General features: G+C 55.0%; 1 protein-coding gene across 2 annotated transcripts in view; it reads left to right on the plus strand.

The window, feature by feature from the left end:
- Positions 1-740: 740 nt before the first annotated feature.
- Positions 741-24347, plus strand: part of CSNK1G2 (casein kinase 1 gamma 2) — a 38964-nt gene continuing 15357 nt past the window's right edge. For both annotated transcript variants that reach the window (XM_071577849.1, XM_071577851.1), the window contains exon 1: positions 741-857. The gene's annotated coding sequence lies outside the window, so the exon portion shown is untranslated. The remainder of the gene's footprint in view (positions 858-24347) is intronic.

Here is a 24347-nt window from a genome sequence, read left to right on the forward strand (position 1 = left end):
GGATGCCTGGCTTCTAAAACTCACAAATTGAGTCTTAGAGGTTTCTTTTAAGTGCTGATTTTAGGCAACAAAGGTGCAGATGATGGGCCTCCCCAGGCACTTCAGAAGCAGCAAGACCTTTCTGTCCTGTCACCTTTACCCTGGGAGGAATCTTTGTCCTTGGTTCAGCAAGGCCGATGTCAGGCCCTGCCCTTTGGCCACAGCACCCCCTGCAGCAGCTCAGGGTGGGCACGGAGTGCTGGAGAGAAAGGAGGGAGGGCAGCTGGACATCAGCCAGGTGTGCCCAGGTGGCCAAGAGGGCCAGTGGCATCCTGGCCTGGAGCAGGAACAGTGTGGCAGGAGGAGCAGGGAAGGGATTCTGTCCCCCTGTCCCTCTGTCACTGTCCCTGTGTCTCTCTGTCCCTCTATCACTGTCCCCCTGTCCTTCTGTCGCTCCGTGTCCCTGTACCACCGTCACCCTGTCCCTCTGTCGCTCGGTGTCGCGACAGTGCCGCGTGCAGCGCGGGGTTACCCGGGGCAGCCGCCGTAAAGCGCCGCCGCCGCCGCCGCAAAAGGCGCGGCGCTGTCGCCGGGCGGCGATTCCCGAACGCTCGCTACGCCATTTCCGCAGCGCGCCGCCCTCGCTGCCGCTGCGCTTGCGCCCGCGCTCCGCCCAGCGGGCCGTATTCACGAAGCGCGGCTACGCCACCGGCTGGCGCGCGGCGCGCGGGCGGTACGCCGTTGGCGCAGCGCGGGGCGTACGCCGTTGGCGCAGCGGCTGGAGCGGGAGGGCTGAGCGCGGCCGGGCCGGGGGCGCCGCCATGGGGGGGGAGCGGCCGCGGGGCAGCGGCGCCGCCCGGCGCTGAGAGACCGCCGAGGTAACGCCGTGGGGTGGGGACACCGCGGGGACACGCGGGGGGCACCGCGCCCGCTGCCCGCCACGGCCGGCACCGCTAAGGGCCGGGCCGGGCCGGGCCGGGCGGCGCCGCGGGCGGGGGCGCGGGGAGGGAAGGGGGCAGTGAGGGCTGAGGGGGCCCATGGGGACGCCCCGGCTTGGCCTGGAGGGGCACGGGGGGCGGTGGGTGTGAGGAGGGGGCCGGGAGAGGTCGAGGTGTGTGTGGGGGGTCGGTTGGTGGTCTGGGCTCGGGTGGGGCCGGGCTGGGCCGTGGGTCGGGGGGTGCTGCGGGCCCGGGGCCGCCTCGCCGCGTCCTTTCCCGGCCGTACCTCTGGGAGGGGGGCCGGGAAGGGGTCCAGGCCCCCCTCAGGGCCTCGCGAGGCCGGGGGGCGACAGGGATGGGGTCGGGGCCTCCCCGCCGCGTCCCCCCCGGCCCGCGCCCTGCAGGATGTGGCTCCTTTGTATTGTGGCTTTCCTCCCTCCAGAGGGGCTGGGAGGTGTTTATTTTGGGGAAAGGGCCTGTGCCCAACCTGGTATTTAAAACGGCCTTTTTTATTATTATTTTTTTTTTGTCCAGCCAAGCGGGTGAGGATGAGTGTGAGAAACAGGAAAATGCCCTCCCCCTGCTGCCCCAGCAGAGCGGAGCTGGTTTGGGGCCGCCCCGGAGGTTGCAGAGCAGCAGCAGCTCTGCCTGGGGCTCCTGTCCCTGGCTGGCAGGAGGCAGCTGAGCGAGGGCTCCGAGCCCTGGAGCTCGGGGAGCAAACAGCAGGATGTTGTCGGGATGGTCAGGAAGAGGTGCCTTTTTTCTTTTGTGCTCTGGGCAACCTGAGGACTTGCCGTGCTTGGTGTGTTTTGGAAGTTAAAACACAAAGTTTGATAAGCCTCTTGGGAGCTGCCATGTTAAGTCCTTTCCAAACAGTTCGAGGTAACCAGGACTTGGGTGAAAAGGTGTATAAAACCTGTGGAAGTCGCCTCTTTAACCAATCTGTTTGTTTTCCTCCTGCACAACAAGTGGTTGCAGGTGTGGAAATGCAGTCTGAGCAGCGTGGAAGTTCACCTGCCAGGCTGCCACACACACAGCGTGCTCCCACCTCCCCACAACCGGCACAGGGGATAAAAATTGGGCCTTATGTAACAGATTGTAGCAAACCTTTGGTGTTTGCCAGTGCTCTGACAAAGAATTGCTGCAAATTAGGGCAGGAGGCCTCCATGGGGAGCCCTCGCTGTGGCGGGATAGGCTTGGCCGCTGGGAGGAACTTGCCAAAGATTTGTTGGTTTTGTTTTAATTTGGTGCTTTGCAGATAGGAGCGTTGTTTGGTCGGTGTTTTATCTCTCCTTGGCACCTTTGGGGTGCTGGAAGGGTTGTGGTCCTGTGGTGCAGACTGGTCTGACCCCAATGTGCTCGGGTCTGGGGGGGCATGAAGTTTGGGGAGCCCCCAGCCCCAAGAGGGGGGTTGTAGAGCTGATTGCCCTCCCATGGCTCTGCCTCGGGGTCTGATCTCCTCCTCGTTGGCTGACAGACCTGTGAGGCCTTATAAATCACTTATAAGTCACTTAAAAATTACTAGTGTAGTCCCTTTGCAAAAGCAGCTGCTGCTCTGCTTTGCTCCTGCGTCCCCACGCCCGGGGTGCAGTCGGTGGTGGTTTGCAGGGGACACTTTCTGTCCAGCAGCTTCCCCAGGCACACTGGATGGAGCTCTGTGCCCTGCCCTTGCAGCCTGGTGTGTGCTGGGTGCTCTTGGTGCAGCTCCTGAGAGGAGGAAGTTGGCCCTGGCAGCTGAGCAGGTTCCTGGGTGCTGCTCTCCCCTTGTTTTGTATTCCGTGTCCGAGCTCCTGTGCAGCTCCGGGTGTTGTCAAAACTGTTAATACGGGAGTGACTCAGCGGATCAATGGGAATGACATGAGGGTTGTGCTCATGGACAATCTGTATTTTTCCCCCCACCCCCTCCAGCCCCACAGGGCTGGAAGAGACCATGTCTGAGAGCAGCTGCCAATAAACATCTTTACTGGACTCAGGCCTGATTGTGCTGTGGAGCTGTCTCCCCCCGCCCAGTCCCCCCTCTCTCCGTGGTTTTCCCAGCCAGGAGGAGCTGGGATGAGCTGTGCTGGAGCAGCACTCCTGTGCTTTGGTTTTGGCTGGTCCATCCAGGTGTGTGCCCAGCCTCCAGTCCGGGGCACTGCTACGGGGCCCAGTGCCTGTGTGAGCCGGTGTGGGTAGGAGGCTCTTCACCTCTGCTTTCAGACAGGAACTGCAGCTCTACAGGCACTAAAGGGTTAGTGGGAGGGGTGGGGGAGCCTCGGGTGAGCAGCAACCCCTGATGTGCCGTTGTGGGGTGTGCAGGAGAGGGGCAGCCCCTCGGGCTGGCGGGAGACCCTCCCCTCTCTCAGCAGGGCTGGGCACTGTGGGGTTTGGTCCCAGCGCAGGGTGGCCCGGTGTGCCCTGTGCTGCTCCTCTGACTTCCAGCTGCAGTTGGAGGAGTCAAACCCTGTTCCCTCGTGGTGCTGCTGAGCGGGGACAGACTCGGGTGCCAGCGCAGGAGCCTCCTTCGCGTGCTTGCCATGCCTTTTCGCTCAGAGCTTGTGGGAACAGCTCTGCCCACAGCCCTGTAATTGGGCTCTGCCTGGGCAGACGTGGCTGTCGTGGGCGCAGTGAGAAGCTGTGAACCTGAGCCTCCCTCCCGGCCCTGCCGTGGTGTGACCCGGAGCCTGCTTCTGTTTGGCTGCACCCTGGGAGGGGAAGGAGGGGGAGGAGGTCCCAGCAACTCTGGGATCCCGCTGGCAAACAGGTTATCTTCCTGCTAGAAAAGCTGTGAATAGCTTTGGGTTTTCCCTGGAATGGCTGTTTCTGCGTCCTGCTGGCAGGTCTGTAGCTGTAGAGACACAGCAGGCCTGGTGAGAGGAAGGTGTAAAGGTGACTTTCCTTAGGGGCAGCTGAGTGTGGAGCATCGGGGCTCTCCATCAGGCTGCCCAGGTCACAGCACTGCCCTCCATCTCCGGGGGAGTTCTAAATCCCTGCCCAGGCTGTGGCCCCGCAGCCCTTCCTGTGGGCAGCCCCTCCCTTGCCTGTTCCATTGCTGCACTATTCCTCATAACTGGCTTCAAAACAGCAGTGACTTGGTGACAGGACAAGGGGGAATGGCTTCAAACTGGAAGAGAATAGGTTTGGATTACATGTTAGGGAGAAATTGTCATCCTGTGAGGGTGGACAGGCCCTGGCACAGGCTGCCCAGAGCAGCCGTGGCTGCTCCATCCCTGGAAGTGTCCAAGGCCAGCTTGAATCAAAGGAACAACCTGGTCTAGTGGAAGATGTCCCAGCCCATGGCAGAGGAGTAGAATGAGATGAGCTTTAAGGTCCTTTCCAGCCCAGTCCATTCTGTTTTCCATGCATGGAGCTGAGGTGTTCCAGCACACCCTGCTTTGGTGTGGGGTGCTGGGGTGAGACATGGGGGTGTCCTGGACCTGCAGCACTCCCAGCTGTGACCCCCCAGCCCTGCAGTGACAGAGCAGGGTGGTGCAGTGGGTGTAAAACCACAGGATGTCTCTCTGCCTTCCTCTCACTGTGCTCAGAGCATGTCAGCCGAGCTGTGTGGTTTAGGAAATGGCTCTCCAGGTAAGCTGCACCAGGGTGTTTTGAAATGCTGCATGGAGCAACAAGCCCATGGTTTTATCCACAGCCCAGAAAAAAGGAGAGTTTGGAGTAAAGGAGTTCAGTTCGTTCTATAAAGACTTTAAATTGGCTTCTTTGATCCAGTGAGGATGGATGAGAGTTTGCCATGTGTCCAAGAAGATGTCCCAGTGCCCATGGAGTCTCTGTCCTGTTGGGAGGTTGGTGGCAGTGGCATTTCCAAGCTGTGCCCTGCTGACATGGGCCTTCCCTGCTGCATCAGGGTCCCAGTGCTTGAAATGTCACAGCAGAAACATCCTCACTTGTAGGAAATGCAGGGTTTGGTGTCTTGAAACCAAGGGTCAGTGAAACCAAGTCCTCTCCTAGTCTCAGCTGCTAAAGACTTGAGCTGAGGTGGTGATGTGAGGGAAGCCTGTCCAGCAGGGAAAGGTTCCCTGTACCCCAGGCTGAGGTCTTGCCTTCCTCCCCTGTTCCTGTGAGGCAGCACAAACCCATCCACTGCTGTCTGGAGGAGACGGTGCTCTGAGAAAGAGCTGGGAAGTGCTGTGTCTTGTTTAGTGTCTGCTGAGCAGGGGTGGCAATAAGTTGGATGCAGAGCAGGATTTGGGATGAGCCAAGACACTGTTGCCTTGGAAATAAGGTGCTCATTGGGCTCCCAGAGTGTTAGAGACACTGAGAGTCTGGAGGAAAGCAGCGTTAATTTTTGAGTCATTCATTTTTAGTGTCCACCAAGCAAAGAATGTCCTGTAGCCCTTTGTTATTTAATGTTATGTAATGTTTTTTAATGAGGCAGGCCTGGCCTTTGCTTCCCCAGCGTGAATGAGACAGTTGGCAGGTGATGTGCGGGCTTTGTCAGCCTGAGAGGGGAGTTCTTAAGTTAATACACAGGGGTTAAGGTTGGTCTTGAACTTGGATTTTGTGAAGCTTTGCTTTGGGAGAGGTTTGCAGCCCTGCAGCTGAGCGGGCCTGAGCAGCAGGAGTGGTGCTGGGAGGGATTTGGGGGTTCCTTGGGAGCTCAGCCAAGTATCTGGGGGTTCATTCCCCTTCCCAGTCTGGGTGCTGGAAAGTCTTGCTAAGAGGGGCTGGTCCCTGGGTGTGGGAGTTGAATGATGGGCTTGGAAAGGTCAGTGGAAATCCAATTTAAACCAGAACAGAGCAGGAATTGTGCTACAGAAGCTCCATCCTTTACAGGCTCTGTCACTGCCCACTGTTTTCAGGTAAAAAAATCCGCTGCTTTTGAGCTAGCACCGAGGTACAAACAACAAAGCAAGAATCCCTCTCTCTTTTCCTTTTTTTAGCAGGGACTGTTGGCAGTGATGAAGTTCCTACTCTGCCTGGTTTCCCCGGTTTGCTGCGGGGAGGGGATGGTGCTTTCCAGCACCTTCTGTGCTGCGTGTGTGGGCGAGGGGCAGGCTGAGGCTCTCCTGGAATCCCCCCACCCACAGCTCTGCCGATCCCTCATCCCAAAGGCGATGCTGCTTTGACTCAAAGTCTGGCTTTTACGTATTCCCAAGTCCAGGGAATATGAAGGAGAGGCCTCAGAGCAGGCTGTGGGAGCAGAGGTGCAGTGGGAGCTGAGGAGCAGCCGTCGGCTCTGGGGGTGTGGGGTCACCGTGCGGCAGGAGCAGGCACTGGAGGTATTGGTGCTGACAGGTACAGACCAGTCTCTGCCTTGGGCTTTGGGAATTCCTGCGCAGACTTGCTGGAGCTTGTCACTCCATGGGCTTCGGTGGCTGGGGAGGGAATAGGAGGCACTCGGAGCTTTAACATTTTCTCCAGTGTAACCCGCAGCTGATTTACACCCATGCTGTTTTCACAGGGGTGTCTGCCCCATCGGGGGGTCTCACTGAGGTTGTCAGAGCCCCCAGCAGGTTCCCCAGCCTGAAGGGCTGTGGTAGGTGTCTCAGGAAGGAAGTGGGGAGTGGAATTCCAGCACAGCAGACTGTCAGGGCTCCATCTCACACAGCAGCAGGGGATGTTGGCAGGGAGCAGCTCTCCACCATTCAGACCCTCTCCTGCCTCCCAGGCCTGCTGCTCAGAGCAGGGAGAGCCCAGTGAGGTGCAGGCCCACAGGAGGGTGGGAGGGAAGCTCATTGAACACACCAGGCTGAATTTGGCTGGGTAGAGAACAAGCCCTGTGAGTGTGAGTTAGTGTGCAGTGTGCTGTTGGGGCACACCTGTGCCCTGCTGCAATAGCCTTTCTCTGGGCACCTGCTGTGGGCAGACCCTTTTGTCAGAGCAAACTGGTTTTTGGGTGATTTTGCCAGGGGCTCCTTTGGGCTTGCCTTCAGTGGAGGGTGACAGAACAGCCCCCCTGCTCAGACTTGGATCAGCAGTGATCTCACAGGGCTGCTCTGGAGTGAGGTGAGCCCAGCTCTGCAGGGCTTTGGCTGCAGACTCATGGCATCAGCTCTGCTCCCCTGATCCACGTGGAAAATGCCCACGGCATCCCAGAGCCCGGGTGCTGCCATGCTTCAAGTGTACTGACCTCACTGCAGGTTTCTTTTCCCTCCTCACCCTTCCCTCTCCTTTGGTTGTGCTGACATCTCTCTGACTGCCTGGGCTCCTGCCTTGCTGGGATGTTTTCTTACAACAGCCAGCATGTCCTTCGGGAGCTGGGCTGCCTGCAGAGCAGGAACAGCCTGGAGCATCTCCTGCACTGAACAGATCTGTGTGCTGGGCATGGCTGGATGGAGAGGTGGGCACCTTTGGGAATGGTGCTGGTGCAGGAAGGCAGGGAGGGCAAGGCGTGCAAATGCCCTGGATGGCACCCATGGTTCCCAGCAGGGCTCCTCTGGTGTCTCTCTCAGGATGTATAATGACAGATCTGGAAACCAGACTCACACTAATCCTGTGCATGGCGCAGAGGATGCTCTGCAGCAGCTTGGCTCGGTGACAGCAGACACCCGAGGTGTGAGAAAGCACGAGCAGGGGACAGTTCCCACTGCTGGTTGTGGTCCTGGCAGGGGACTTAGAGAGCCTGAAATCTGACTTCTCCTGGGAGAAGAGTGTAACACTGAGTGCTTTGGTCCTGTTTTTGTTCAGAGCCAGAAATCAAAGTCCAGAGCTGTGCTTCTCCAGCCAGAATCATTGAAAGGCACTTGCTGTTGTTTTAGGGCCAATATTTAACTTGTGCCTGCCATGAGGAATGCTTGTTAGACTCCAAATATTTGCCTTAAGGAAGAAGTTTGAGGGAAGAATGTCCACTGCTGGCAGGGAAGCAGAGAGATGCAGGAAGTGAGTTAAGTCTCCTTAGGTGCAGGTCTGTGTGGAGCAGCCTGTGTTCCTCTGGCACGGCCCTGGCGGGTACGAGGTGGCTCTGGCTGAGCTGCGGTGCAGGAGCGGCTGGGAGGAAATGTTTGTGTGCTCCGGCACTGGAGCACAGGGTGTGTCTGCTCCCACAGCCCCAGGCCTGCGCTGCCAAGGGGATTTAAAGGCACAGGGTTGGAGCAGCTCTGCAGCTGGGGCTGGTGTGGGCAGCCAGGCTGAACTTCTGATAAAAGCAGCTTATCGGAAGAGAAATGCTCTGCTGCTTTTGCTTTCTCTGTGGTCTGTGGTGGTGAGAGTTTCATTAGCTGTGAAATCCTCTGCAGTGGATCCTGCTAATGGCAGGAGTTTCCATTCCCTGGACCTGCTTGATGAGGTGCTTGTGACTTCTCCTGTCCCCTCTTGCCTTTTGGTGGTGATCTGTCTCACAGCGTGCCCCGAACACCATCCTCTGGTAAAGCCTGTTGGGGTGTTTGCTGCTGCTGGGCACTGCTGAGCTTGTTGCACGTTCTGGGAGAGCAGCTGAACAGGGCTGTGTGCTGGGATGCTGGTGGGGTGTGTCAAAATTTGGGTCAGGTTTTGCTGGCTGTATGTGCTTGTTGTGGTATGTGAGGACACGGTGATGGAGAGGACCCTGATCCTCTTTCCAGCAACTCTGGCAGGGCAGGCAGCCCCTCTCTGCAGTCAGGGCATGTTAGGAATTCTGGGTCTGGATGGGAAGTCTGGACTTCCTTAGCTCCATGGTAACCCTCTGCCCTGACTTGTCGTGCTGTTGATTGGATGCTTTTGGCCGTGCTTGACTATATTGTGCCCAGATACAGAGAGAACATGTTTCCTCTTGAAGCAAAACCAAAGGCACGCAGCTGTTTGCAAGGGGAAGGCTCTGCTGGGGCTTCTGTGGACAGAGTTAGGCCCAGCTCTGAAAGGCTGAGGACTTCCTTGTGCCAGTGTAGCAAAGGGCCTGCAGGCAGCTCTTAGGGACAGGTTTGGGGCTGGGGAGGCAAAGAGGAGTGAAAGCCTCATCCAGCTTGGAGGGTGGTGGGATGCTGGAGTTCAGAGAGGACCAGAGGTTGCATAGGACGATGGCAAACTGACTTTTCCCCTATTTGCATATTCTGTGGGTACCTGGTACCCTCTGTGACAGTGGTGATACCTCAGTGGTGATACCTGAGTGTGTCCCTCCCAGAGGCTCTGACAGTGTCTGCAGAATCACAGAATCATTTCAGCTGGAAAAAACCTCCAGGATCATCAAGTCCAACCTGTCACTGGTCACCACCTTATGAACCAGACCAGAGCACTGAGTGCCACATCCAATGTTTTTCTAAATACCTCCAGGGGTGGTGAGTCCACCACCTCCCTGGGCAGCTCCTGCCCCACAGCCCAGGGCCCCTCTGGTTGTGTTCCCAGTTTGGAAGGGTGCAGAGAGGCTCATGTTCCAGAGCGTGGCTGGCAGCCCTTTTGGGACACCCACCACCCTTGGGCAGCTGTGGGAAGTGTTGGCTCCTTTCCTTTAGTGAGTGTTTGTGGGATTGGGCCCACAAGTTGGCTGTGTAATGAATGAGGGAGCCAGGGGAGCTGTGTCCTGTCTGTGGATGGTGGAAGAGGTGGTGTGAACTAGAAACATGAGTAATTAATTTAAAAAAAAGGAAACGTTTGGGGTTTGGATGGAAGTGTGTAGTAGAGGAGGGTGAACGTGTGTTGGCTGGGGTTTCTGGGACGAGTCAGGGAATTGAGAGCCCAGAAATGAGGGAGAAAGGACAGTTTGTTCGTGCAAATAATGTTCCAGGTATTAATAGCAGCAAGATGAAATGGGTCCTCCTGGGGAGTGTACCCTGCTTGTCCCTTCATTGGGATGATCCCTCTGCCTTTATAAATTAAGCCATTTGGTAGGGCCCAGAGAAGCAGGGAAGGGAAGGAACCAACATTGTTGCACTGGATCTGCCTGTTCAAGAGAGAGTCTTTTGGGTGAGCCCCTTGAAAGTTTCCTTTCCCAGTTCACAGCACCACCTTTTCAGCTGTAGCCAGTCCTGTGGTGTTCCTGTTTCAGTCTTGGCTTTCTCATCCCATGTGAAATGCACACAGGTGGGGGACGAGGGAAGATGAGAAACAGTCTCTGGAACGTGCCTTTCTGATGGTGAGACTGGAGACAAACCAGACCAAGTCCTTAATCCACAAAGCTGTTCCGGGGCTTAATAGAGGGTTGTGAGGCTGATCCTCTACGTGAGAGATGGAGGAGTGAAAAGATTCTGAACAGGTTATGGCATGACCAGGAATGGGATGGAGGTCCCTTGTCCCTCTACTTTGAAGCTTATCCCTCCCTGTGAACCAGCGGACTGGGTTGCTTGTCCAGCTCTTAGGAATTCATCCCAGTTGGTTGGGAATTCTCCTTTTCTACTCCTCAGTTTATTTCTAAGTTCACAAGACGCTTCCCTTTCCTGTCTGTGAAATAAGCAGGTCACTTCCATACCTTTGAGAGGCTGCAAGGAAAACTGTAATGGATTGAGCTGCTTGGTCCTGTACTAGAGGGGGTGGGAAGAGAAACACCTCTTGGATCGCTCGCTGCTTCTCTGAAGATGCTGCTGACGCTTCCACGTAAGCTGATGGATGTTGTCGTGCCACAGAGCTTCCCTCTGCCCCAGTTACTCTGCAGGAAAGATTAATTGCATGGTGATGCTCTTTCCTCCTCCTGGTCTGGGATGTGGGTCCTGCCTGTGGCCCTGGAATGCTGTCCCTTCTAGGTGACTGTCCCTGCTAGGACAGTGAGCTGGCTCCTTGTGTGACTGCAGCAGGGAAGGGGTTCTGGAGTCTCAGCACATGGAGTTTGACAGCTCTTTTGGGAGAGGTTGCCCTGTGAGCCCCGCTGGATGCTTATCCTTCCCTTCCCCTCCTCTTCCTCCCCAGATCTGTAAGGCTTGGCAGTCATTGGAAGGGAAATATGTGGGGCTTGGAGCAGCCTGGGGAGGAAGCAGAGGGGGAAATGTGGGACAGCTCAGCTTGACACACAGAAATGGAAACAGCCCTTGTCACCAGTGGGAATGACACCCCTTCCACCCACCCTGCTCCAGGCTCTCCAGGGCAAAGGACCTGCTCTGGGATGAAGGAACTGGGCTAGGACAGAGCAGAGCTGGTGGTGTTCCCCCCTTCCCCAGGTGGGGAAGTTGCAATTAACTGTAATTTGGTGATAGAAGAGCTAACTGGATCAAGGCACCCATTTTTCCTGTACCTTGCCTTGCAAAAGGCCACCCCAGCTCTGCTGGTGCAGCTGCTTCCTAACCTGGTTCTGTCAAGAGGATATGGGTTAAGGGAAAAAAAAAATCCTACTACTAAAAGTGTTTGTGCCAACCCAGATCCTGCTGACAGAAAAGGGGTTGGTAATGGTACACATGACAGGAGGCCAAGCAGATCTCTGCAGAGTGACAGTGCCCAGATGGCTGAGGAGGGGGAACCCTGCTGTCACACACAGCGCTCAGGCCTTTGGCAGCCAGGCTGGAATGGCTTTGAACCTGCTGAGTTTAGTCCTTGTGGGTCTGTTTCCCCCTTTAAACTGTGACTGGGGTGTGAGTGTCTTGTTAGAAACCCTTCCAGAGTGCTCAGCTTGCCCCAGTCCCTATGGAATCAGTACCTATCCCGAATCTTGAAGATGAGGGATGAAACTGTGGTTTTCATCCTTCCAGTGCTGCGTGTTGTCTCTGCCTCTCCCTCCCCTTGTCCCCAGGCAGGGTTGGGAAGGAGCCCTGGGCAAATCTGGGTTACAGCTGTTGGCCATGAGAAGTGATCACACAATCCCAGAATCATTTAAGTGGGAAAAGACCTCTGAGACCATTGAGTCCAACCTTTGACACAACACCATGTTGTCTGCCAGACCAGAGCAATGAGTGCCACGTCCAGTGACCACCTTCTGGGATGGGGACTCTACCACATCCCTGATGTCCAGTCTGTGTTCCTGAAGGTGACAGGGAAAAGCTGTCTGGTTTCTCAAAGCCTTATTCGTGGGCTTTGGCATTCCTGACAGGAGCTGGTTGCTTTGCTGCACGGAATTCCCAGCCCCTCACTGGGGCAGCACCTTCTCCTGGCTTAGGAGTGCTGAGCTTTTGGATCCCCTGGGAGTGCTCCCAGTGCCTGCCTGGCTCTGCACTGGATTCTCTGGATGGTACAGCACAGCTCACCCTCTCTCCCCAGTTGCTGGGCTGGGAGCCCCTCCTTTCCCACACCACTGCCTGGTGAGAGCCCTGGAGTGGCAGAGGAGGGGAGGAAGCAGGAGATAAATGTGAGTGATGTCCCTGTGTATGCCCTGACAGAAGGGTGGTGGCTGCCCAGAGTGGCAGTGGTGAGGAGAAGGAGGAGGAGCCCACTGTCTGCAGGCAGTGTCTGCTCCATCCACCTCCTGGAAATGTGAACCAGGAAACAGATCTGAAACCAATCTGGCCTCTGCCCCACTCCTGGGGCTGTGCTGGGTTACTGCCCTGTGCCAGGTTACTGCCCTGCCCAGAGAAGGTACCTGAGGTCAGGGCCACCTTCTGTGCAGGTGACCTCAGAGGGCACAGCAGCCTCTGGGGACTGGGCTTTTCTCCCTCTTCTGCCACCTCTTTCTGGGTGACGTGTGGCAATGATGTGCTTCAGTTTCCTCTTTTATAATGACACTTCCTTGGTGACACACTCTGAGCCAGCTGCTGCAAAGGGGTGTGTAAGAACCCAGAGGGCTTTGGTCCTTTGAACCAGCTGTGTGGAAAGCCCTTGGAGCCTGTGACTAGGGACATCAGGAAGGTAAGATGGATAATGCTCCTGCTTGGATTGTTTCCCAGCTTGCTGGGAGGAAAAGAGGTGTGTGTCCAGCCCTGGGAGCCATGTGGTGTGGATGCCAGCACAGGGTAGTGGATGGGGTCTCTTCTGAGGTGTCCCACATGGTGTGACAATGTCAGAGGTGCCAGGTACAGACTTTGAAACAGCAGCATCCACACGTGGTATCATCCAGATCTCCCTGGTGACCTGGACTCTGTTGGAACAGAGGGGGTTTGCTCATGTGTGGCTGCTTGGAAAGCAGACAAGACAAGTCTGCTGTGGACATGCAGAGGGACTCCAGCTTGGGCAGCAGGCGTGTCCTGTCCTCCAGAGATGGTGACTTCCAGAGGAGTGAACGTCACCTGCTGTTGGAGCACAGAAATTGTCAGACTGGTGCAGTGTGCTGATGGTTTCCCTCAGGCTCCTTGTCTTCCCTGCTGTACCAGGAACCCCCTGCTCCCTATGGGGCATGTGCATGAGAGGGACACACAGATGGTGAGTGGAGGGAGTGCTTTTGCTCTTTCTGTGGCTGTTTAGAGGCTGCAGGGACAGGAAATGGAACCCCTGCTAGTGCTCTGCTGCACTTAGACCTCCTGCTCCCTGGGAGCTGGGAACGAGCAGGGATGCTCTGGGTTGTTCATCCATTTGTGTTCTGGGGAGACCCTTAGTGTGAGTGTCTGAGAGCAGCAGTCTGTTCCCAGTTTCCTGTTCCTGAGGTTAGGGAGGTGGGGAAAGATCCTTCTGCTGGTCTATCTGGGAAACGATGCCTGCTTTTATTCCACATCCATTCCCACGTGTGCTGCTGGAAGTGCATTAAGATCCCTTATCAAGGGAAAGGCGAGCAGCACTTCATCTTGGTTTTCTGAAGTGTTGGCTTTTGAGGGCATGGGAGTATTCAGGGACAGGGCTGGGGAAGCAGAGTGCTGGTGGAGATGGTCATAACCTTATTCCAGGCTACAGCAGCACAGGAGGATTGATGTTCCAGCCTGGGGTGGGAGATGTGAAATGGAAGTGGTTGTTCCAGCTGCTGGGTGAAAATTATCTGTTCTTCTGGGAGCCTTTTTTCCACCACTGTCTGGGGACTATGAAACTGGCTGTGAGCTCTGGGGAGGGAGGGAGGGAGGTGAAAGGGAACCTTTCTGCTCAGAAACCTGACATCTGAGTGCAGTGCTTTCCTGCCTGGTTTCTGGAGCGTGGCCTGGCACAGGGACCGTCACGGCCATGGTTATGGTGAACTTGTGTGTTTGTGGCACATGTGGGATCATCCCGTCCACAGAAGGGCTTTGCAGGGGGGTCCCACCACTGCTGTGTGAACCATCTAGTTCCCTGCAGTTAAGCCTGGTCTCAAAATTTGCGTGGTGCTGAGGGAAGGAGTCAAAGGGGCCAGCAATGCCTGTTCCAGGTGTGCTCATGCAGCTCCCACTCCTCATCTGTGGGCACTGCTTGGCTTTTGCCAGCCGGCTGCCCTTTGGCTGGACCCACATGGTCCTGCAGGCCAGGCAGATGCTTGGAGCACATCTGGATCTGTCCTTGTTCGGCCTCCCAGGGCAGTAAAAGGATGGCTGAGTTGTGAAGGTGGTTTTCTCCAGAGCCAAAGCAAAAGTGATTAAAAGGATCAGTGTCCAGTGGCAGAGGTTGAAGTACAGGGTAGGGCTGTTCCCCCTGAAGGTGCTGTGGGCTCTCTGTAGGCTGTGCTCAGCAGCTGTGGGAGCAGGAACTCTCCATAGGCTTCTCTGTTTCCCAGGGCATGGCTGTGGCTCAGTGATTTGGGATACAGACAGTCCTCTGGGTACCTGCCTGCAGACAGAGCCTGTTTGTTGGGAGTCACCAGGCGTGAAGGCAAACCCCAGGTTTTGCAGGAGATGAGCATTAGGGACTTGCCCTTTCCCCGTGTGTCAGTCAGATCTGGCTGGATTATTCTGCTCCAAAACTCAGGTTCATTGTTGGCTGTGCAGCTGAGTCTGGCACTTCATGCTCTGGGCTTGAGCAGATTAAACAGCACTTTTGGGTCTTGACTAGCAACAAAACCTTTGCAGAGTCCTGCCCAAGGATGGGACTGGTTGGAAGGAGGCAGGTTGTGCTCTTACCTTGGGAAATGTGTGGATGGGGGAGCAGGAGAGGCAGAAGGCACAGGCCTGGTAAACAGCTTTTTGCTGGCCAACCACTGTGGACTTTGGGAAGGCAGTTGATTCCTTTGCAGCTCAGCCTTCCAGCAGCAGCATGGATTTAATTAGTATCCAATGTCTCTCTGGAGCTCGGGGATGTATTGTCTTGTTTAAATGGAAAACCCTCTGGCAGAGTCGCCAAACCGGCGCTTGTGAGGGGCTGACGGTGGCCGAGAGGACTCGGTCGAGTCTGTGCCTGAGCATGAAATGCCTGATTGAATCCAACTCCTGCTGGGTGAGCAGGGGCTTGAAAGGCAACGTCATGTGTTGGCTGGTGCCTGTGTGTGTCCCATGGAAGTGCTGGAGCATATGGGAAGGGATGGAGAACTGGGAGCTGGACTTGCTGTCTGTCCTTTTAAGGTCTCCCAGCCACAGACTGGGCTTTGTCTGTGATGAACTTCCTTTCTTCCAGTGCTACAAACCCTGTGTTAGTAAAACCGAAACCACTTGAACATCCTAATTGGCTTTTTCTGTGCTGAACTGTCGAGATGGGACAGATCTGCAGAATTGTTTAGGAGGACATTTCCTGCTCTGGTTACCTGTTTGTCACCTGTGCCCTTCCTCTCACAGGAAGAGCAAAGCAAGTTGCAGTTCCCCATGTGAGCAGGGACACCAGAGTGACACTGGCACGAGCAGTGGGGCTGGAGCTGGGCTTGGCTCATGTGTTCACCTTCCAGCTGTGTGATAGAACCTCTCCTGGCCCAGCAGCCCCGAAAAACAGCTCTTACTGGTGATGGAGAAGTGATACTGGAGGGGAAGATGCTTGTGTGGGAAGGGGCAATCAGGTATTAATTGCTCCCTGAGTCCCTCCTGCAACCAGGGCTTTCCATTGCCACCACCCTGCAGTGGTTTGGCATTGCCACTGTTTCCAGGAGGTTTGGATCTGGCATGGGGACAAGGGGAATGGCTCCCAGGACCGACACAGCTTGAGAACTGGGAGATGGCTGCTCTGGGGCTTCACTGGGCATAGTGGTATGTCAGAAAAGGTGTAAATGAAATCACAGACCCCTTTTGTGGGGTCTGTAAGGCCAACAAAAAAGCTGCTTCCCTTCAAGTCATCTCTGGTGAAGCCTCAGTGTGTTTTCTGGTTACAAATTCTTTAGTTGGAAGTTTAAATTTACAGCAGATGAGCCCAAAAAGGCGAATTTACTCCCTTAGAAACTTGGTTCATGGGTGGGTTTGTCTGACTTGGGCTGGGTTTGTTATTTCCAGTCTAGTTTGCAGATCTGGTCTTATTTTAGCATGTGTGTATTTACTGTTATTATTTTTCCTAGAGAAGTATTTTCAGCTTTTTGCTTGGTTCCTGTGCTGCTGCTGAAATTTCCATCGTGGTATTTCCTGCTCCTTGGTAGAGCACAGTTAATATTTTCCATCCAGGTGTAACTGCCTTGGACAGGGATCCAAGGAAAAGAGTGAAATTCTGCAGTGGGCTGGGAGCAAACTGGCAGCTCACAGGAGTGGAGATGCTTTGTGAGGTTTTCTTTTTGGCTGCTTTTACCAAGAGATCCAGCAGTTGCCTGTTGATTCTGCAGGCTGGTTTGTGCTCAGAAACATGTGGATCTGGGTTGTTCTGAGTTTGGATGTTGAAGGTCTGGGTTTGGATGTTGAGGGTCTGAGTTTGGATGTTGGGGATCTGGGTTGGTCTGAGTTTGGATGTTGAGGATCTGGGTTGGTCTGAGTTTGGATGTTGAGGGTCTGAGTTTGGATGTTGAGGATCTGGGTTGTCCTGAGTTTGGATGTTGAAGGTCATAGTTTGGATGATGAGGATCTAGGTTGGTCTGAGTTTGGATGTTGAGGATCTGGGCTGGTCTGAGTTTGGATGTTGAGGATCTGGGCTGGTCTGAGTTTGGATGTTGAGGATCTGGGTTGTTCTGAGTTTGGATATTGAGGACCTGGGTTGTCCTGAGTTTGAATGTTGAGGGTCTGGGTTTGGATGTTGAGGATCTGGGCTGGTCTGAGTTTGGATGTTGAAGGTCTGAGTTTGGATGTTGAGGATCTGTGTTGGTCTGAGTTTGGATGTTGAGGGTCTGGGTTGTTCTGAGTTTGTCCAAAGCACAGTGATTCCATTTCTGCTCCTATAAGCAGGGAGCAAACATACATCCAGTGATCCCGTTTCTATTGGTTGAAGAGGGGCCTGGTTCCTCCTTAGATATTTTTGGCTGCAAAATAACTCCTGCTGACCTGCTGCTGGGAAGCTGATGCTCTACACACATCTCTGGCTGCCCACCTGCTGCTGGGCAGGGATTCTCCTCACCCACCCTGTGAGTGCTGAGACTTCAGGGTGAAGTTCTGCAGCTGCTGGTCCAGGGGTGTTCTGGCACGTGGCTTGTATGGCCCTTCCAGGCTCACCTCAAAAGAAGGGAATTTTGGTGTTTAAAATCCCACCAGTGTAGGGAATTTGTGCTGTCACACGAGTTCCTACCAGCTCTTCAATGGTGCCTTCTGGCTCCAAACTGAAAACTGGTGGTTTGCCCCCTTTACTTCTTATTTGGTTTCATTATGTTTAGAGAACAGTTTCAGTTTTGCTCCCACTCCCTTTGGGGCTCTTGAGCACACCCAGCACGAGTATGGGGTGCTTGGGCCTCACCACGGACTTTGAGGGACAGCTGAGACTTTGCATTTAAAGCAGGTTGATGGTTTTGAATCGCTGGTGTCCTTTAAAGTTCTCAGTGAAACCACGAATGGGTCATTACGGGATTTGTGTGAGTGTGGGTGAGACCCCTGAGGGGGGAACAGAACTGCATTTCCCTGCCATGGTGAAACTCTGCTCTTCTCATCGTTACAGAGGGGATGATTGGGCACAAACCTTTAAAAAATAATTGAAAATTCCTAGTAATCCATTAAAATCCATATTTGGATTCAGAGGCTGGGAGAAAATAACTTTGAAACGATTAGGAGCTTGATTTGTTGTAGGTTAAGAGCTGACCAGAGTTCACAGCATCTAAAAAATCTCCTGGGGAAGGGAATAGCCAGTAACAAGAGAACACTTCTAATTTAGAGAAAAGTTTAATGGACATGAGAGCTGGAAGAGGAAGGCAGGAAGAAAAATCCATCTTTTTCTCAGCACAGCTTAACTCTAGGGAGAAACCAAATGCTTTGTTATTTAGTTAATGATTTTTTTTTAAATCCTGGTGGGTTTGTGACTTGGATTTTTTGGGGATGTGGCTGAGAGCTGTGGATGGATCCCTGGGTGCTGGTGGGGCTGAGAGCAGCCACTGCATGTGGGAAAGGCTTTGGTGTCTGACAGAGGCTCAGCATGTTCCTGCCCTGCCTGCTAAAGCCATTTTTGTTTGTTCTGGTTAACTGTGTAGCTGGAGGTGATGGTGTGTCTGGTTGTTTGCTCTGGTGGTGGATTTATGTTGTTAATTACGGTGCTGAGGGCAGTGTTAGCTGTGCCTGTCCCTGCAGGGAGGGTGAGGGCACAGGCTGGAGTGCCAGGAGTGCCCTGTGCCCCTGCTCCAGGGGCAGGTGGAGTCCTCTCCCCTCCTTGACTGTTCTCAGTACAGAGCTGGGAAACTGGGAAGGGAGGGGAGGTTTGGAACAGCGATGCTGGGATCATGTTGGATTAAAAGCTTTACTGCCACAGTTCAGGGGTTTTGTGGGTTGGTTGTTTCTGGTTTGTTTTTTTTTCCCTCTGAGGACTAGAAGAAATTGTGGTAGAAACATTTGCTTTGGCTTTATTCTTTTTTTCTTTTCAAGAAACAACTTCGATGGAAAAAAAGATGTTTTGGACAAACTGCCCATGCAGATTTGTAAATTGTAAATATTGTGGGGCCCAAAAACCCTGCTGAGGGGGTAAAGCAACCAGCACTGTTGTGAGTGGAAGGGGAAACTGTTCTTCAGACTCTCCTGAGCAGTGACCATGGTGACAGGACTGTGTCTGTGGTGTCACCGATGACTCAGCCTGGTGCCACTGTACAGATCAGCTGTGTCCGTGTTGGAGGGATGAGGGATGGAGCAGGTTGTGAGGACCTGGCTGGGAGATGGGCTTTGGGATGGAGCAGGTTGTGAGGACGTGGCTGGAAGATGGGCTTTGGGATGGAGCAGGTTGTGAGGACATGGCTGGGAGATGGGCTTTGGGATGCAGCAGGTTGTGAGGACCTGGCTGGGAGATGGGCTTTGGGATGGAGCAGGTTGTGAGGACATGGCTGGGAGATGGGCTTTGGGATGCAGCAGGTTGTGAGGACGTGGCTGGGAGATGGGCTTTGGGATGGAGCAGGTTGTGAGGACCTGGCTGGGAGATGGGCTTTGGGATGGAGCAGGTTGTGAGGACGTGGTTGGGAGATGGGCTTTGGGATGGAGCAGGTTGTGAGGACGTGGCTGGGAGATGGGCTTTGGGATGCAGCAGGTTGTGAGGACGTGGTTGGGAGATGGGCTTTGGGATGGAGCAGGTTGTGAGGACGTGGTTGGGAGATGGGCTTTGGGATGCAGCAGGTTGTGAGGACGTGGTTGGGAGATGGGCTTTGGGATGGAGCAGGTTGTGAGGACGTGGTTGGGAGATGGGCTTTGGGATGGAGCAGGTTGTGAGGACGTGGTTGGGAGATGGGCTTTGGGATGGAGCAGGTTGTGAGGACGTGGCTGGGAGATGGGCTTTGGGATGCAGCAGGTTGTGAGGACCTGGCTGGGACATGGGCTTTGGGCTGCCCTTTGGGACCAGCAGGCTGGTGGACCTGGCATGGGCATCCAAACAGTAGGTTTGTGACTGAGGGGTGTTCCCTGCCAGTGGGTGCCTGACCCTGTGGGTGGGCAGCAGCAGCAGGGCAGGTCCCATGGGTGGGTTTCACAGGATGCTGTTCCTCTCCTGGGGGAGTTCCTTCAGTCAGTCACTGGGTTCTTGTCTCTGAGGATGCCTTGGAGGAGGCAAGGGGAAGGTTCTGAGCTCTCAGCAGCTTCCTAAAGCCAAGAATGAGCCAAACATCTCTCTGGGGACCTCAAAAGGATGAGGCTGATGCAGGGGAGTTGAAGGGGATGTGAAGGGCCAGGGAGTCAGTACATGCTCAAGTCACCAGGGAGGTGGTGGCAGAGCCAAGAGCTCTCAAATCCCTGGACTTGGTCTGTTTGGCTCCCGCGGCTCTCGGAGCGCGTCCCGCCCGGTTCCCCGGTGGCTCTGCATCAGCAGTTAAGTAACAAACTATTTAACAAGAGCTTCCTGTTGTGCTGACACCAACACCAACGTACAAAGGAGGAAACAGAGTAAACAGAGCTGTGCTGGCTCCCGCCTCGCTGGGAGCTGGAAAAGCGTTGGAGCCGGGAGGAGGCCTGGGAGCCCTCGCTGCCGAACCAGGGATGATGTTCTTGTCTTGCAGTCAGCAGACACTGCTGGGAAAGTGGCTGCTTCCAGGACTGCCTGGTGTTTAAGGGAATTTCTGGAGCAGATAAAGGCCCCTTCATCCCTGCCCTGCTCCTCTAACTCCCCCACAAGGGCTGTCCCTGCAGAGGAGGACTTGAGGGTGCTGATGCATGAGAAGCTTGACGTGACCATGTGCACTGGCAGCTGGCCTGACTGTACCATTGCAGGGCTCCCATGGGAAGCCTGGTGTGGCTTTCCATGGTCCCACATTTGGAGAACACCCTGTGTTGTGGCACAGCTCTCCCTGTTTGTCAGGAGTGGGGCTGGCTGCTGGCACTGCAGCCTGGATGGAGCACAGGTGCAAACTGCTTAACTACAACCCCTTGCAGGCATCCTCTGGGACTGTGAGTTTTGATCTAAGGATGTTTTAACACTTTGCTTTGTTCTAAGACTTGTTCTCCCCTGGAAGCTCAGACTTTATCAGCCTCTTCAACTTTTAAAATTTATTGGGATTTGGTTTCAGCTGTACAAGGCCACCAGTTGCTTTTTGGCCTGTTTGCATTGTGAGCCAGCTGATGGGTCATCCTTTGGGACATCGGGGTGTTTGTGATTATTTTTAACCTTTAATTGGCAGTGATGTGTACTTGGAGCTGTGGAGTGTCATGGTCTTTTCTCTTTTGTGCTCTGGAGTAGCTTTTCCTTTCTCTTTCACCTGGATGCAGCTGTTTCCCTGCTTGCAAAGTACAGGGGGAAACCAGCTCCAAGGAGCCATCCCAAGGGTTTGTGGGAATCAGGACTCTCATCTGCTCAGGACTCTGTGACAGGGAAATCACTGACCCACCCAGGGCTGCTCCAGGTCACCTGAGCTCAGCACCAAGACCTGCTCCCTGCCCTTCACCAACCACTTCCCTGCTCTGGGCCGCTGTTTTTCCCTCTTCTCCTTCTCCTCTTTTGTCTTTCCCTGTTTAGCTGTAACCTCTTTCAGGCAGGAACATGGAGTGTGTACAGAGGGCTGAGAACAACGTGCCCCAGATGGTTTGTACAAGTCCCTCCTCGGCAGCCATGAGGTTTCACTCTACAGGGAAGAAATCTTTAAAAATACAACTTTTCAGCATTTTATACTTGCAAATGTGGGCAGGAACTTCTCGAGCCTTGATATTTTCATCCAAGTCACTGATCTGAGACAAGGGGTAGCACCAGAACTGCAGTTTTTCCTCTTTTAAAAAGCAAACCAACCAAACCTCCCCACACATCCCTTTTTCTCACCTTCGTGTTGGCAGGGAAAAAGCTTGTAAATGTGAGTGGAGCAGCCCTGACCTGCTCAAAACCAGATGGAAAGAAAAAGAACCCATTATTTTAACAAAAACACCATGAACCTCCTCTTTGGGTTTCAGAAGGGTGTGGGTTTGCCCCCTTTGTGACACTTGCAGTGTTTCTGAGGTTCTGGTTTGGGGGGTGCTGAAGCCACTTGCCTGCAGTTTATTTTCCTTCCAGGATCTTGGCTCAGAGCACTGGCCTTGCAGACACCACCGGGCACTGCTTATTTGCTTTAAGACCACAGCTTGCTTTGGAATTTCTTCTGCCAAACTTCAGGCCAATTTGGTTTTTTTCTTTATTCGTCCCCCTCCCTTCCAAAGAGAGAAACAAGTTTTCTTAGTCTCAACTTGCATCAGATTTGATCCCAGGCCAAAAATTCCAGCATAGAAGGTGCTTTCCTGAGGCTGCTTTGCCTCAGACTGACCTTCTGGGTGAGGATTCCTGTGCAAAATGAAGGATGTGACATCAGTTTTATCTGCGGCATCTTCCCCGTGGGGGAGGATGGGGCAGGTCTGGGTCCCTGTTACTCATCCAGAGGCTGCTGTGTTTTAACAAACACAGGATTTGTTTGCTCCAGAGCTCTGGGAGTCCTGGGATTTTACAAAAAGTTTCTGTTTCTAATTAGGTTGTTCTCAGTGTTAAGGGCCAGAGATCCCTTTTATGGCAGAGGGTGGAAAACCTGAGCAGTCACTGACACCGCACAGAGGTGGGTCCTGCTTTTGTCCCGAGGTTCAGGGAGCCACTGTGTCTCCTTGGCACTCCCGGGGTATTAAAATAGATTCCTGCCAGCCCTTGGCTCATCCAGGGGCAGGCTGGTGGGCAGAGAGTGAGGGAGCATCCCTTGCCCTGGCCTGACTCACAGGGATGTGGTTCGGTGACTTCCTGCTGCTCTGACCGCGGGGCTTTGGGAAGGGAGGGAGGGGGGATTGCAGGGTGGGGGTCTGGGCTGTGCCTTGCCAGATGTTAACCTGGCCCAGCTGCCTGAAACTGGGCTTTGGAACCCTCAAGCCCTGCCAGGCGGGCTGCTCCCGAGGCTGGGGCTGGCTCTGTAGGCAGGACCAGGTTCATGCTCTGCTGCCTGCGTTTGTCTGGGCTGGGGGAGGACAGCACAGTCTCCCAGTGCTCGCAGGAAACAGGATTTAATTTGCCCCTTGTGTCTCACTCCATTGTCTGAAATTCCCCTGCGGAGACTGGCCCGAAATTCTTCAAAGACAATAATCCCCAGCGCCGGGGCTGGAGCTGCCTGGGCTCTGGCTGTCGGCCCCTGACTCTGTGCAAACAGTCTGGGCTGAAATCCCCCAGGACTGAGCAGAAAGGTCTGATTCAGAACCAAAACTCGTGGAGCAGCCTGGCCCGCACATCCCTGGCTGCCTCCCCTGCCCGGGGAAGGTGGCTCTCAAAATCTGCTGCTCCGTGGGGTGGGAATGGCTCCCAATGTGCCCCTGCGAGGCTGGCAGGGCTGGCAGCGGCTGAGGAGGTCAGGGGGGCACCGCCATGTGCTGAGCCCGCAGAGGAAATTATTGGGGGAGCGAAGAATGAGCAGGATGTCACGTGCGGGGCCGTGCGCGCCCGGGCCGGGGCAGAACAAAGCGCAGGGAAGCCCCGCTCCTGCCGCTCCCACCCCGCTTCCTGCTGGCACCGCCGGGAAGGGGGGAGGGAGCCGCAGGACAGGAGCTGAGACACCCCCGGGGCAGCTGGAGGGCTCTGCCTGCCCCTGTGCCCTCTGCTGAGGTGTGAGGGTGCTGCAGGGTGGTGCCCAGGTGTTGGCCTGGAGGGCAGTGCTGCAGGGGCACAGTTGTGCCCTGGGGATGCTCCAGAGGGACTGGCTGGAGCACGTGGGGAGGGACAGGGCTGCCATCCCACTTGGCAGCGCCATTCCCTCATCCCTGAACAGGCTGGTCCCACGGATGGGCTTTGTGGTCCCAGGGCTCTGCATCTTCAGAGCCTGCAGTGCCAGCCTGTCCTGGAGAGCACCCAGGATGCTGTGGAGAATTTGGTGGGCTCTGGTGAGGGTTTGCTGTCGGCCCCAAGGAGCAGCTCCCATGGACCCTCACACCTTCCTTCCCCCTGCTGAGCTCTGGCTTTGGTGTCTTTTTCCCTCCATTGCTCTTAGAGACACTCCCCCATTTTCCCCATGCACCCTTTAGCACAAGAAGCTTTTTTTCCCCCCAGTTATTAATAGCTATTGAGAGCCAGTAAAAGGTTTTACAGGGTTTGGCCAAGCGTCAGGCCTTGTTGTGTGCTCATTTCCTGGAGCTGCCACTGGAGAGGTGGGGGCTTCCTTGGATAACCCAAGGGGTTAACATGGGGCTGAGGCAGTGGGGGCTTTTTGCGGGGTGTCTTAGGGGCTTTTAGTGGCATCACGGGAGCCTGGAGAGGAGCAGAGGAAGGTGGTGAGGGGGGGAGTGGGGCTGGGAGGGAGGGCTGGAAGGCTGCCAAGGGTCAAGCTGAGAGCAAAACCAAAGGTGGTGAATAGTTGGGGGAAATGGGGGTGTGTGTCAGTGGGTCTGTATCTCTCTCACATGCCCTCCCAGTGTGCACCCAGCTCCTGCTTGACCCCCTCTGTCCGTGTTTAGCTTCCTGACCTTCCTTCCTGCCTCCCACACGGCATCCCTGCGAGGAGGGACTGAGCCTGACCTGCCCCAGGCAGCTCCTGTGGGAGTCCTGGAGGGAGGGAGAGCTCAGCTTCCTTTTGGGAACCTGGTTCCCTGAGCATGGAGCTGATCGATGGTTCTTGTCATCCCACCTCTCTGGAAGGGAGTGAGGGGCTGGTTTGACCTCAGTGTTGGGCTGTACCTCTTGGAACACAGAGGGGTGTGTGGAGCCAGTGTTGTGGAATCGTGGAATATTTGGGTTGGAAACAACCTTTAAAGGTCCCGCAGTCCAACCCCTGCCGTGAGCAGAGCTGTGCACAGGGGAAGGAGCTCCCTGGTTCAGGGGCAGAGCTGAGTTCTGCCTGTTTGTGGGGAACCCCCATAGCAGCTCAGGGATTCCGACTGGCCTCACTGGGCAGCACTGGGGTTTGCACAT

Source organism: Pithys albifrons, chromosome 27, assembly GCF_047495875.1.
Source record: "Pithys albifrons albifrons isolate INPA30051 chromosome 27, PitAlb_v1, whole genome shotgun sequence".
Taxonomy (NCBI): domain Eukaryota; kingdom Metazoa; phylum Chordata; class Aves; order Passeriformes; family Thamnophilidae; genus Pithys; species Pithys albifrons.